Here is a 16,368-nt window from a genome sequence, read left to right on the forward strand (position 1 = left end):
CTGACTTCTTCAAATGAACCACTGATGGTGAAAAATGAGAAATGGAAAAAGACAAAGCAATTGAATTTATCATCATTTCATTTAAAACTTATCCCATATTAACACTCCCTAAAATAAGGTTCCTCTCCAAATCTAGAAACCACCCTATCCAGCAAAAAGACAGTCTTCTTGCCAAAGATATACACATGGTAGCCAAAGGTGACATTCATTTAAAATACAAATCATATGTTTAAAAAAACCACCAATCTTCCCTGTTCCCCCTCCCCCCAAAAACCCCACAAACAAGGATAATGGAAGATTGGAAGATGAATTCATTAAGCTGTGAAAATCAGTGGAACTTAAAACAAGTCTACAGATAATTTGGTATGAGACTCATCTGAGTCACATTGTTTTATGATCATGAAGAACAAAAACAAAAATAGAACAGGTTTATGAGCTTTTCTATAATGATCAACTTTAAATCATTAGTCACAGAGAAAATATTGCTTCTGTATCATCCTGTTAGCAGAAAAGATCATACTGACTGCATCAAACCCTAGGACATTAGAGTTCCTTGTCAATATGATTCAGGAGTATTCACAAGTGACTGGACTAATGACTTATGGGAAAAATAGAATGTATGAAAAAATGCCTTTTGAATAGAGTATTATAGAAAAATGAATATCTTCTCCATTGACTTGGTATATTGATATATTTATGTGAGATAGACAATGTAGATAGACAATGAATTGGGTACAGAGTTTAATAAAAGGAAGAGATTAAAGTGAATGTCACATGAGAAGAAGTCAATTGTTATGATTGTACCAAGTTACTTGCTTTTGCTGTCTTCTTCCCCTCCTCCTGTTTAAAAGCACAAATATTATTGGAGCAACGCTACATGGCTGTGAATTCTGTAATGCCACAATCTTCAAAGAATCAAAATTGAAGATGACCAAACAGGTAATGGATTGATGTACAGTGGCCATAAGCTGTCTTCTTATACATGTCATCATAACTCCAATGATGTCTTATGCTTAAAAAGTAGCAGAAAAGAGAATATTGAAGAGATGATTAGAAAAGGAGGGGGCTAATGATGTGGCAGTGTGAAGGACTGCAGAGATGGATAACCCTGAGTGTTGCTATTGTACCTGTGAAATGTAAAAATGGTCCAGAGGAAGGCCTCCAGAACATTAGGTATTGATCCTAGGAGAAGGCTCCAAGGGAGAATGTACAAAAGAACTTATTAAATTGAGAAGAGGGGAGGGGATTTCAGTCTGTACTGATGTAGGATTAACCATGAAATATTTACAAGACTCTTTCCTTCCATGTTCTCAATCAAGCCTCTAAGCCTAAAGTAGGTACCTCTTATGTTTTTGGCAAAAGAATAAATGAATCCTAAACAGGCTTTAAAGCTGCAACCGACATCATCTATCTACAGATGCTGCCAACTTGTTGACCAATTCCATGTATATCATAGAGTGAAAACATGGGAAAGTGGAAGGACCAAAGAATGTTTTTTTCAGGTACAGTTGGGTTCTGCCATATACAGGGGTAATGTACATACAGATGGAGCCGTGATACAGTAGCTTGACTCATTTTCTTAGGGATCACCATTGCTGAGGAATATTTCACTATTTTTATAATAGTAGCTAGGAAGCACAGCGGATTTAGGTTGGGCCCTAGTGTGAGAGAGACCTGCATTCTAACCAGCCTCAGAGAGTTACTAGCTATGCAACCATGATCAAATTACTTGACCTGTCTGCTTCAGTTTCCTTATCTACAAAATGGAGGTAATAATAGCACGTACCTTACTAGAATTGTTGTGAGGATCAAATGAGATAATATTTATAAAAGAGCTTATATGTGCCTGGCACATAGGATGCATTTAATGAATACTTGTTCCGTTCCCTTGTCCCCAAGGGCAGCTAAGAAGTAGGAATAGTATGGTAAAGACTGGGGAATCAGGTTGGGCAACAGTTTTGTCTGCCATTGCAATGAAATGTCAATTCGTGGGTGCAGGGCAATTATGAATGGTAGCCTTCTCAGAAAATTCTAGTGAGAATGACAAAAAATTAAACTTAAAATTTCCTTGTAGTTTACACCATATTACCTAAATCTTTCATTTTATTCTGCCTAAACTCTGGTTAAAAAATATAAAATTAAAATCAGCAGTATCATGGATGGTGGCACAGAGGTCCTGGAGTCAGGTCCAATCCAGCTTCAGATAAGTTACTGGCCATGTGACCCTGGGGAAAGCACTAAACCTCTGTTTGCCTCAGTTTCCTGATCTGTAAGATGAGGATAATAATAGCAACTACCTCCCAGGGATCTTGTGAAGATCAAATGAGTTAATAATTGTAAAGTGCTTAATACAGTGCCTGGCACATGGTAAGTATGATATGAACTTTAGCTGCTACTATTATTATTATTAATTACTATTAGTCTCTCCAGCTTCTAGGTACAGAGAGGCTATAGAGCGCAAGGATCAGGAGACTCTACAGCCACTACTGTGGCAGGCACAGATGATTTGTCAAGGCCTTTTACTCTACTTTCTTTCTCTAACCCTTATCCCATTTTTAGCAGTAAGGTAGAGCTACATCTTGTTTCTGTCAAAGTTTCTTTTTTCTCAGAAATGAGCTTCCTTGAGCTCTTGCCTCCCTCTTTGTGCAGAATGCTCTCCATTCCACCCAAACAGGCCTTGTGAAAAGCAGGAAAAGGAGGATTATATTTTGTAATATAAAGTTTCCATGCTGCGATCACGGGCCTGATTGTATGCTCTATAATGTAGGAGCTACCTTCAAAGGAAAGAAAAATCTCACTGTGTGAGTACTCTGCCATATCACTCTTGAGAAGAATCAAACTCATTCTGTCCCAGAGGGATCTGAGTGAACTCAGTATTGGGGCAACGTCTTGTTTATGGTCATATACTTTTGGTTAATGCAGTCTGCAACGTACCATAAATCAGGAGATATTGGGACTTGAGACTGTGTTGGATAGGGCTGCCACTTCAGGACCATGGGCCTGCCAATTGCCATGCTCAGTGAACCTCTGCAGGTTTTTAACATAAGACTTCCCACATGCAATTGTTTCTAGTACCTTATAATTAGATACTGGTCGTCCTGATAAAGAGAATAACATAGTCTAGAAACAGGTTGTAAGAAACATCAGGAAGAAGAAATCATTTCTTCCAGGTAAGTTGGTGGGTTAATAATATTATTTATTAATTTGAATAGAGTGTTTACTGCATTAAATAACATGTGAGTACCTCCAATCAAGGCTCTGCACAATATTTCTGTTTTTCTTTCTCTGATCCACTTGATTAAAATAAAAATTGGTATATAACCAGAAACAAAGAAATAGCAATATTTAAATATATACTTCAGCATATCCATGTTTTTTTTAGTTCAGCTTGATAGAGATTGCAACCTCTTCCACATCTTAGTAGATCTTATTGAGATACTGTAGCTGAAAAGAAATGATTGCTTGGTATTCCATCTTCTGGTGATGAGTTCCTCCAGACTTACCTAGGATAATCCTCAGAATGCAAGAGGTAAAAGGTATGGCTTAATGGAAAGAACACTAGATTTTGTGTCAAGAGAATCAAGGACCAAACCACAGCTTTGCTCCTTAACAGTTAGGTGAATTTGGGCAAGTCACTTAATCCCGCTGAGCCTCAGTTCCCTCATCTGTAAAATAACATGGTTGGACTAAACAACTTGTAATGGCTCCTTCTTTAAATTTTATACCAGGCTCATCCTCAAAGCCTTGCTGGCTTGGTAAAATATACCTATATTTTCCTTCTGTTGGTTTAACTTTTAAAAACCCATGCTCAATCCTTGGTCACAGTGAAGTATTATAGTGATTTCTCTAGTAGAATAAAGATACACCCGAACTAATGTTCTGAACTTAACTGATTCAATTGACTCGCTGTCTCTTTACCTGCTCTAATACCAATGGTGGCATAGTATATTAATTGCTGCATTTAAAGGAGTCTTTGGCCTCAGGCAAGTCATGCCCTTAAACATACAATATGGGGCTTGGAAGAAATGATTTCTAATGTCTATTGCAGATTCTAAATCCATGATACTGTATTGTTTTTCTAGTAAAGCTGTAACTTTATTAATATTTCTTCAGCATAAAAGCTGAAATCACTCATGAACACTAGGTGGCAGCTTTGCATCTTCCTTGATTTTGCAGCATGCCAAACATAAAACCTGTTTTTAAAGCTGAAATGAGCCTTAAAGATAATAGAATCCAACTACTTCAGTTTACAGATGGAGATTCTTTACAGAATCCATGTTCTGCCCCCACTGTGTGGGTGTGCCTCAGGCTCATTCCTGGGTATATCTTGCATATCTCCCCTCTGCCATTCTCTCCCCTCTCCCTGCACTCTTTCCTTACTTTCCTCCATGCCCCATTTCTCTTGTTGACCTCATAAGCTCTCAGGGGTTCAAATATCATCTCTTTGATGCATATGACTCGTACATCTACATATGTAGCCCTCATCTTTCTCTTGAACTGCCATCCTGTATTTCCAATTAGTTGCTTGATATAAGAGGATGAGAGAATCAATATGGTGTAATAGATAGAGTGCTGACTTTAGAGTCAGGAAGACCTGAGTTCCAATCCTGCCTCTAATAATAACCAGTTGTATGACCCTGGGCCAATGACTTTAACTCTCTTAGGCTTAGTTTTCTCAAAGGCAAAATGAGGGAATTAGGTTAGATGGCCTCAAAAGTTCTTCTAGCTCTAAATAGATGTCTCCATATTGATTCTAGGATAAAATGTAAACTCCTGTCTGGCACCTAAAAGTCCTTATGAGGTGGCTCCAACTCACTTTTTCAGACTAATTTTGTGCTATTTTTCCTCATGTGCTCTATGTGCTAATTAAACTAGTTATTCCTCATAAATGCCATCCCCAAAGCCTCTCTGCTTTTGTGCAGGCTGGCCCCCAGGCCTAAAATTCTCTCCTTTTCACTTCCTCTTGGAAGCCCTACCACTCCTCATGGCTCAGCTCAAGACCTACCACCTTGAAGATGTCTTTCCTGACACACTCTTGTTACTGTCTACCCTGATATGATATTGCATTTACTATATTAATAATATTATGATAAATGTATTTACATATGTGTGTATATATTTATATCTATGACATATAATGCTCTGCGTATATTTTGGTTGTGCCCAATAGAATTGAAATTCCGAGAAGACTGTCTTCTTTCATTTCTCTTTTTAAATACCTATACCTACACCCATGCTTGGTACATATCAATCTCTAAATGAATACTTACTAAAATGAATTGAAATTGAAGCTCGGAAAGGTTAAGAGAGCTGTCCAAATGCACATATCTACTTAAAGAAAATGTTGGGATTAGAATCAATGCTTTTTGTTTCCAGGACAAATATACTTTGCAGGAAAAAAGTATGTTATTACCCCCAAATAAAGAGGAAAGGAAAAAAAAAGAAAAAAGGTATGCATTTCCTCTTAAAATATCAATTTTCTTTAAGAAATTTCAAAAAATGCCATTAAATAAGTAAGTTAGGATCTGAAGTAAGACAGCAAAATTCTGAGCAAGAGTAAACCATGTAATTAGGAGAAATATTAAAATAATTTTAAACAGCTTTTTATTTTCTCTGTATTATAGTGAGTTGTCATTTAAATGGTATTTTGACTATTAATCCAAAAAAGGAAGAATGTAATGTACCCAAATGCCAGTAGATGTCAGAATACTTTATGAGACATGCTCAAAATGTAATGGAAAATTTCAAAAGAAAGAAGGAAACCATCTATGAATATAGAAGGTGGATCTATAAAGAACACAGGCAGAGAAAAGCTCAGTAATATGTTATATATAAGTAAATGCCTTATCTGTACAATGTAGAAATATGTACCCTGCTCAGGGTAAATTGACTAAAAATTATCTGTTCCTAATGAAAATGATTTTAAAATCATCAGTTCTTTGAGGGAAAGAACCAATGCTGGGCAGATGTGCCAAAGAGGTCAATAATAAAAAGAACTTAGCAAAGAACTGGAAGCAAAGTAGATGACCTTTAATCAGAGAGTTTCTATGTATAAGCAGTGACACATGCATGTGATGGAATATTACTATGCTGTAAGAAATGACAAATGTGATGAATACAGAGAAGCATGGAAAAACTACATGGGCCCAGAGTAAAGCAGAATCAGGAACAATAAACACATGACTGCAATAATAAATGTGGAACAACAGTAGTAAAATAATCCTGCAAAATTATAATGACAAACTTGGTCCCAAAGAAGATACATGAGAAGGTACCTCCTCCCCCTGCTTTACTGAGATGGCAGGGCTATGGCTATGGAAACCTGCATATAATGTCAGATTTTTCTAATATCTTCCTTTCCCCCCTTCTGTGAGGGACAGCTCTTGTGGAGGAGGGCTACACTGGGAAATAGAATGTAAAAACAAAAGACACCAATATTTCAATCATAAGCATTTATTAAAAATCTACTACATGCCAAGCCCTGGGTTAAGGGCTGGCATCCTGAGTAATTAAGGCCCTACAACTTTGGGGAATATTTTCTAAGTTCATTAAGACTCTGGCTCAGTCTTATTTATGTGGGGGATGCTCTGATTTGTATGACTGAATTCTATGTGTGACACAGGTGGCATAAATGAAAAACATAATTTGGTTCAAGAAAGTTTAGATAAATAGACTCATAAGACTCAAAGAACCTAGCCACTAGAAGGCACTGAGGTAATCTAATGATGGGTAACATTTATATAGTGTTTTAACATTTATAAAATAATGTCCCTACAACAATTCCTTGATACAGGAGTACAAATATTCCACTTCACAGATGAAGAAACAGAGGGCAATAGAAGAAAAATGACTCGAACAAAGTCACAAAACAAATTTGTGGAAATCAAGAAATAGAAATCAGTTCTCTCAATTTCCATTTGAGTGTTCTTTCTACTCTTTTGGAGGTAGTCTCAATTGTAAGATAGATGTCATAATAGGTGACCATGTTCTCAAAAAAAAAGCTTTCTAGTTTCACACTTTCAGAGCAAGAATATTGGACAAGCTAGATATTTGGATGTGCCTAGGACAACAATTCTTCTATTGACTTAAAAATGTATGAAAATGGACTGAGGGAGCTTGAGAATTGGATGCTAGGATGAGTGCCTATAATACAAATGAAAAGCTATATTTTTTTTTATCACAAGGCTTGAATGGGGTAGTGAAAAAGCACAATGTTTCTTCTGTCTCCCAACTATATTCCTCCTCTTCTTCCTTTATCTTGCCCTAGTTGGGATTTTTGTATGTGCTGGGAGGGGATAGTGGGGAAGGGGAAATGGATTAGGGAGAAGGAAGAATGGGGTGGGGAGGACCCTAGGATCATTAAATCTTCCCATTCAATAATTATTAAGGATTTGCTATGCAAGCAGAGCATAGTCGTCTAAGGGATAGAAAAAGAAAAAGAAAAGAAACAGTCCTTGGTCTCAAAGAGTTTATTTTGGAAGTTCCTATCCAATGCAGGTATTCCCTCTAAAACATGGTTATTTAGCCTTTGCTCAAATACAACTCATTATTTTGTGAGGCAGCTGATTTCATTGTTAAATATCTCTAAATAATGGAAAGGTTTTGTCTACACTGAGCCCAAACTTCTTTTGCTATATCTTCAAACCTAGAACAGCATAGAACAAAAATGATTCCTCTCTCAAAAGTCTATCCTTTAAATATTTGAAGAGACTGTTGCATGATTCCTTTCCCCACACTTACCCCTTGTCAAATCATCTCCTCTCTGAGTTAAACATTTCTCAATTCCTCAAGTATTCATTGTGCAACATCATTCCCAGACTCTCCTCAAGTTGGTCAATGTTCAAGTAGACTATAGGGAAAGAAAAGTTGATATTTTGTGATATTTGTTTGGGAGTAGAATTTAAGGCACCAAAAGAAGTTTCACTTTCCTACTATTTCCCTGCCCTATCCATGCCTTCTGCTTTGTACCCCCTCCCACAACGTTACTAGAGCATAGGCAATGTTTAGTGACTTTTTGGCATACTTCCAAATCACTTTCCACAATGGCTAGACCAAACCTCAGTTCTACCAAGTGTGCATTAGTGTACCTGTTTTCCTTCATCTTCACACAACAAAGGTCATTTTTCTCACTGTTCTCATTTTTTTAATGAATTTTCTATTGTTCTCAAGATTTATTCTTTAACACGCCAATTCTTTAAGGCTAGATGATTCTCCAATTGATTTTCAATCTTTTCTTTTAAGATCCTTCCCTGAATATAGTTTTATTGTATTAAAGTCAATAAAGGATATAATAATTTTGCTTTTGTACATGTTTGTTTAGCCACTGTACCCTAATACAGGATAAATTTTTGTTAAAATATTCATATGTTTGAGAATATATATGTATATGAACATATATGTGTATATATAATGTTATTTTCTGTTCCCATTCAATAACCACCAGAGAGCTATAAAATTCAACTCTTATAAAATTCGTCAATTCTTTAACTTTATTCTTGCTTATCTTTCTTGTTAGTTGTTTATGTCTTAAAGGGGTACAATAATTCTCCACTTATTATTATGGTTTTATATTCCTTATTTTCCCTGTAATTCAACTAAGTTTTCTTCTAAGTACATCATGTTCTTTTTTGTGCATAATATGTAGAATTATCACATATGGCACCTTTAAGTATAACGCAATTTCACTATCTATTTCTTAATTGTATTTATTTTTACTGTTACCTTGTCTGAAATGATTGCTACATCTGCTTTTTTGAACAAAAACATAGTATAGATTTTACTGTAGCCTGTATTTTAACTCTGTGAACCTTTATGTTTTAAGTATTGGGTGTTTCTTTTAAGCAATATATCATTAAATTCTGCTATTCTGCATTCTGTTGTCCTGTATTTTAAGGGTGAATCTGTCCCATTCTAACATATTATTAATTGTCCAGTTTTCCTACATACTATCCTTTCATGCTTTTCCCTTTTTGACTCCTATTCTCACTTTTAAAAAGTAGTAAAAGAGGAGTGTGCTTGAATATGCTTATCATAATTCAAGTGGTTTGTTTCTTCTCCACTGCTCCTCTTATTTTCCCCTCACTCAGTTCCCAATCAGAGGTTCTTGCTCTTTTTTTTCTTTCTTTTGAATCTCTCCCTTATCCCCCAGGCTGTAGTAATGGAGTTTCTGTTGCTTATGATTTATCCCTGAACAGTCTTATATTTCTCTCATTCTTGGAAGTTTTCATTTTGGGGTTTCCTTTTAGAGGTAAACAGTAGATTCTACTTTTATTTTGCTTTCTTGTTCTAACAGATGTGGGCAGTTTTACAATTTCCTTAAATATGGCATTCAGGCTTTTTCATTGCTAATAGTTTTCATGTGGTCAAGTGATTTTTAAATTCTCTCTTCTTGACCCATTTTCCTGGTCAATTGTTTTTGAATGGAGATACCTCTCATTTTCTTCTCTTCTCCAATATTTTGATTTTTTAATTAATGCACTCTTGTTCTCATAGAGTCACTAATGCTTAATTTTCAAGGAGCATTTTTTTTTGGAAAGTTTAAGTATTTTTTTGGTAAAGTTTACCACTTTCTCTTTTCAGCTATTAATTCTTGATTCAGATCTTTCTTTTACAACTTTTATTTTATCCCTTACTTCATTTCCTTCAGGTACTCTTGTAGTCACTGTGATCAAGTCATTTTTTTTAAACTTTGCATTTAGTTATTACCATGTTCTTCTTTTCATCTTGGTTTTCCTCTTGGTCAATGGTTGAACCATATTTTTTCATTGCGTTTAGTGCCCTGTTTCCTCATATTTTTTGCCTCAGTTCTTGATTTGGAATTTAATGCCTCATCCAGACAGTGTCTCCTCTCATACTCTTGGATATGGTAGTCCTGACCTCACTTTCTTGGGTTCTTGCTATTGGTTTCTACTTCCCTTTATAGAAGTGTACTCAAAGTTTTGGTGGGTTTCAGTTTTCCTGCTCTGAGCCTTATGGTTGGCTGTTCCAGATGAAGGTGCTGGGTAGATTTGTATACAATTGATTGGTTGTTGTCCTTTCTTCTCAAAGAGGGATCAAAATGACATCAGTATTTGGAGGTTAAGGTACTATGTGTCCCATCGTGACTGATCTGATCAATACCAACTTGGACGATCTTATTAAGAGAGTTTCTGGCAATGCCCTGACCAGGGAAAGCCCCAAAGAGGCAAGATCACTGCAATATCCTCACCAAACAGATGGTGCAGGGCTCTGAATGGCTGGGGTTCAGGTGGCATTAAATAGGTAGTGTCCTGACAAGGAAAATCCCAAGGAGGGCAATAATAATAATAATTTCAAAATGGGAACGTGATTTAGTCATAAAGGGTGATATTGCAAGCAGATTAGGGAAGCATGGAAAATTTTACCTGTCATATCTATGGATAGGGAAAGAGTTTATGACCAAACAAGAGACAAAGGATCACAGGAAGTATAATGGAGGAGCATATCTCTAATTTGATGAGCTTGCCATCTACGCTTTTATCCAGGTCTTTGATCAAAATACTAAGTTACACAGTGCTAAGAACAGATCCTCAGGGTCCTCCACTGAAGACATCCCTGCCAGGTTAACTTTGAACCACTTACAGCTATTCTTTGAGTTCATTTGATTATATTATCATCTTGTCCATCTTTCTCCATCTTCTCTACTAAACGCTTTGCTAAAATCTAGGGGAACAGAAATCCTTTCACCTCCTAGTTTAGTCATTTGGTTGCAATAAAAAATGAGCTTAATCTGGCAGGACATTTAATCTCTTTTTCCCTCAGTTTCTACAACTGTGAAGTGGGGATAATAACAGCATGAGAGATATTATTAAAATCAAATGAAATAATATTTATAAAGCACCTAGCACAGTGCCTGGCACATTTTAGTGGGTGCTACATAAATGCTAGTAATTGCTATTATTATTGTTCCTTTATTTTAAAAGGAATATCAAAAGAGGAATTAACTGAATCGCCGAATCCCTGCACTGGTAGAGAATTAATGGACCATACATTCCATTTAATGTCTGAACAAGAGTCCCTTTCCTCATCATCCCCAATAAGGAGTGTCAGCTTCTACAGAGTTTGTTGTAAGAGACAAATGGATTAGGTTGTATGTTCATGTTTTAATTTTTCTCAATATGCATTTCATGGAAGTTACAGTCCAGAAGTGACTTGATTTGGGAGTTGGGTGCCCAGTTTATATATCTTTTGAACAGGGGTTATCACCCGAACGTTATTTACCTCTGGACAGAGGAAATACCTGTTCTATCAGAGCCCCTTCCAACCAGCCCAGACCACTCCCAGCCTTGGGCTATCTAGGCAGAAGAAGAATCTATCTCCACCTAAACCTGAGCAGATATTTGATTAAATCAATTCAAGCTTGGATCCAGTTTGACAAAGATAAAAAGATTCAATTCAGTCTCATTATTAGTAATGTCCTTCTAAAGGACTTTGATAGAAGGAGACCAGGGTGGGAGCTCTAGTCTAGAAATCTTCTCTAGAAGTGGAAATGTTGTGATGGTTAATAGGATGTAGTGCTTTTGGTGTCAGGTAAGTACAGCTGGTAACTTGGGATTTTATAGGGAAAACATTCCAATTTTTAAAAAAGTCACCATCAAGGTATACAGCAGCAAATTGCCAAATCTTGTTTAGTAAGATAGCAAGAAGAGGTGCGAAATGAGGCACATTCTATCATATATAGTCAGTGTGTCAGTGTGTTTTTTGTTCCAAGAGAGGGCAACATTGTGGCTATGGCATTGGGGGGAAATGTTTTGGACCATATGAGCATTAAGATTCCAGCCAGCCTCAAATCTTCTATCTGAAGATAACTGGACTTTTTTCCACTGAGTGACCTATGAAGGCTATTATTCTAAACTCTGCAGTCTACTCATTAATTTCTGAGTCTCTTTAATAAGTTTCCATTAAGTCTTAGCACAATATGTTAGTTTGGACATATCATGATATTATAATATCTAGAAATCAATTCATGATTTCTCCCCTAGCACCAAAGGAGTGGAGGCAGTATGTAAGCTATGAACTGAGCATTGATTTGGGGGTCAGAAGCCTTGGGTTCAAATCTTTGCTTTGCCACTTAGTACTTGATTTTTGTGACCTTGGTCAAGTCCTCCACTTGCTGAATTTTTTCTTTGGTAAAATGAAGTTGGATTTGATGACCTGTAAGAGATCTCTTCCAGTTCTATAGGTATGATCTACATCTATGCTTGGCTTGTGCTTCTGAACTGTCATGCATTTCAGTGTAGGCGTTTGAAGTATGTCACTGATATTCTATTGTCTTTTGCTTTTCAGAGCATAAGTGTCCTGCTGACAAGAGAAAGCAACTGAACCAAATTTTGCCTCTGATTTTGGGATTTATCTTGGGCCTGTTCATTGTGATAATACTCACAATTTACTTCATACAGCACAAACTGATGCCCAGTCAGGTGTAGATTCTGCAGGACAGATCTCAGTACAAACACATGGCATAGGGGGAGGTAGCTAGCCAAACTCCACCCACTGCAAGCCTTTATCAGCCAGTGAAAGCTCAAGGACCTACAAGGCCTCCTCCTTCATTCTCCCTAGAACACATCAATACAACTGCCGTGTATCAGCTAGCACAATTTGGAGGCTCAGCACATGTTTATGCTTAATCCCCATGAGTGAATATTCTCCTCTCAGGTTCTAAAGATTTCCTGCCCTCTCTTCATGCAGGGAATTTTCTGAGCGCACTGAGTAATTTATCTAATGTTGTACAGCTAATAAGTATATGAGATTGGATTTGAATTTAGGTTTTCCTGACTCTAAGTCCAGGGCTCTAACCACAACACCAAACTGCTTTTCATTGTGGGCAGATTTATGCCCATATTTCAGGAAACTGAAGGTCAGTAAGGTTAGATGACTTCCCCATGGGTGCAGAGTTTGTCAATATAAAAGCTGGAATTTCATTCCAGGTCTTGTCTACAAGTTTGGAATTCTTTTGGCTATGTCACAATGCATACTTTACCTGTCAGAAGAGAAGGGGATGTGCCAGATGATCTCTTGACCTCATACTTTAAGATATGAATCTTAGAATGTGGACACAATGACACAAAGTCTTTACTCTATAAACCTTAAATACGGAGCAGCATAACACTATATCACTCAGGATACATCTTGAGGTAATGGTTTTGTAACTTGCCAGCAAAGTGTCTATGTGTGGGTGTATGTAAATATACCCCTATAGGTAAGACGGATTGGTAACTCAAGGACTTGTGTTTGTTTGGTCATTTTTCAGAATAATAAGCCATTTTGCCCTTGAATCATAGGATCACAGATTTCAAGGTAGAAAGTATCTTCAAGAACATTTAATCCAGCTCACTCATTTTAAAGATGAGGAAACAGCCTCAGAGAGATCAATTTATTTGTTCATGGTCACATAGTGAGTAAAAATTTGAGGCAACATTGAAACCCAGGTCCTCTTAAATCTCATCCTTTAATACATATATACCATATATTTGATCTAAAAAACAACCAACCCATAGTTCTAGCTAGCTTACCTTTTGTAATTGATTAGGTTTGTAGAATTCATTTCACAAAAGAAATATGACAGATGTAGATATGTGATAAGCTCAAGCCAGCTAATTTACTGGTCTAGGATGACTTTTCAAATGTGTTCCCTTGAGAAAATTCTTCTTAGTCACGAATCTATAGTAGTTTGAAGAGGATAGAGATTATCTGAATCTCTGTTTTAGACCAAAAGATCACATATTCCCTTTTCTAGCTGACGCAGTAGCTGGTAATCACAAGTGGCAATGCCTATTCTTTCATTAGTTATCCATTAATGTTCACTTTTCTTTTGCAAGATCATGAAGTCTGCTTCAGGAATCCTCTAATTTAGGAAATTAGCATAGTCTACAAAATTCATAATGGGAAAAATAGAAACATTAAATTTTATTTGCAATTCAGTTTTCTGGCAATAGCTGGTGCTCATAAAACCTCTTAAGCTACAATAACATTCAGTAAACACAATGAATACTTTTTTAAAAAATCTAGTGATAAGAAAATTACAAAAAAAAATTTTATTACACTGCTGAAAATGTTTTGAATCCAAAATTTGCTATTTTATGCAAAGGTTATTAGCTATTATTCTGGTTATTAAAAAGATTTTTAAAAACATATATATATATATATTCTTGGTTTAATTAAGACAAGTTTCACTTGAAACTCAGGGCCTATAGTTTTCTAGTATTTATGCTTTGGGTTTTAAAACATATAAAACTTATAACATACATACGTGTACATTTGCATAAACACATTTTTTTGCTCACTCTTATGAAATGAAATTTTTAATCCTACTTACCACAGAGAATTTCCTTCAGCTTGCAAAGACAAAGACACCTCAGGGAAATCCAATCAGCAGCAGGTAATTTTATACTTAATTATTTGTTCTTTAAATATAACTACAAAACTGCTTAATATGAATATAATTTGAAATCTATTAATTACAAAAACTCCTTAATGATCTCGAGAGTAATCAGAGATAGTTGTTTTCAAATCTAATCTAAATCCATACTTGTATCAATACTTGAAAAGCAGGTCTGTTGTCCAACAGACAACAGAAAATTTTTGTAGTAGTCATTCAGTTATCAACATCCAAGAAGGTCTAGACAGCAATATAACTCTTTTATGTCAAAAACACATTATAACATGACAACAGAAAAAGTCAGATTGTGACTGGGAAAATGCCCCCTGTGGTTTGATTGTGGATTGATGTTTAGAGTCAATTCAGACTTCTATCATGAGAAGAATCAGACTTCCATCTACATAAACAATAGAAATTAATTAATACAAGGTCAACACTGACTGAACTGAGGGATCCACTTTAGTGTTAGGAGGTTCACTCCTTGTACCCTGGAAAAATGAACATGATGTCTCCAAATGTAGGACTGGCTCCCAAGGAGAAGCTTATATTGGGATAACAGGTATTTTTTCCAGTGGGAAAACCTAAAATCTGTGCTATTATCTCCACCCCCTCTTACCTTTCTCCACCTTATACAATATCTATTAAATTAAGAAAGATGTTCCATTAAAGCTGAATATGATTTTTTTTCCCTCCCCCAAGATTCTAAGAGAGATATAAAAAATGTAGGAAAGTCTTCATATCAACTCCTGCTAAGTTACACATATTACAACTAATACAATACTACTTGACATCAAAGTTCTATCAATTATCAAAAATATAATATAGAAAATGACAAATCCATTGCAAAATACATTATACTACTACAGTTCAGGAAGAAGTGCTTTTAACCTTTTTCCGGAAAAGTATTGTTCCAAAATAGAAATGAAGGGGAGTCTTCCTCTTGGAGCAAACTCCTGTAGCTTATCCCACATGCACTATGCATTATGACCTTTTTTTAAAAAATGGTTTCCTGGCTGAAGGACTTAAGAAATATTGAAAATGAGACATTTTTTGGTACTTCCCCATGGTTTTCATGCTTTCTTTCATATCACTTGTAAGAAATCCTCCTTTGGATCTCTAAACACAGTGTCCAGCCATTTGTGGTGCCTGTATTGTCTCATGTGTGGTACAATGGAAGCAGGTGAGTCTACCAGTTTCAAGAATGGATGTCCAGTGAGTTCTTTTGCTGTTGCTTTCTGAGAGGGTTCCCTTAGCAACATCAAATGTAGGAACCCCTGAAGCACTGAGGAAACTTGTAATATCTCAAAGACGTCAAGAATAAGAAAATGCAAATCATCACTTGAACAACAACTTGAACTACTTCTACAAAGTTCTTTTGGATAAAAAAAAATCCATTGCCTACATTATCTAATGTGATTCAGACAAATACCTAGTTAGGTAGGTAATCAATTTATTACTTTATCCACTTTATGAATAAAGAAACTGAGGCTGAGAGAGGATAAGTCACCAGACCCAGACCACATCACTAGTAATTCCCAGAGCCAGGATTCTAACACAGGACTTCTATTTCTAAGATTAGTATTTCTTTCCCTTATACTACACTGGTTTTTCATAGATACTTACCAGAGTTTTGTAAATTGGCTTCTCAAATATGTTATCTGAAACTTAGCTCAGTCTAAACAGTTAATTCTAAGAAATAACCCTAACAGAAACATGGAAGCAAAAAGGGCTTTGCTTTCCATTACTAGAAACAATTTATCCTGGTACCATCAATTTAGAAAAAAATAGGATATGGGATAAAAGTAATATACCCACAAAGGAATTTAAAAGAGTATTCATACTTCAGGTAGAGGTTGAACTATACAAAATCTCTAAGACCTGTTCTTAAGATTCTAGGATTCTCTACTAATCAACAGATCAATTATAAGTTTAAATAAAAAAGAGTAGTTGACAACTACTTACATGTTGGTCTC

This window comes from Notamacropus eugenii, chromosome 1 (genome assembly GCF_028372415.1).
Source record: "Notamacropus eugenii isolate mMacEug1 chromosome 1, mMacEug1.pri_v2, whole genome shotgun sequence".
NCBI lineage: Eukaryota > Metazoa > Chordata > Mammalia > Diprotodontia > Macropodidae > Notamacropus > Notamacropus eugenii.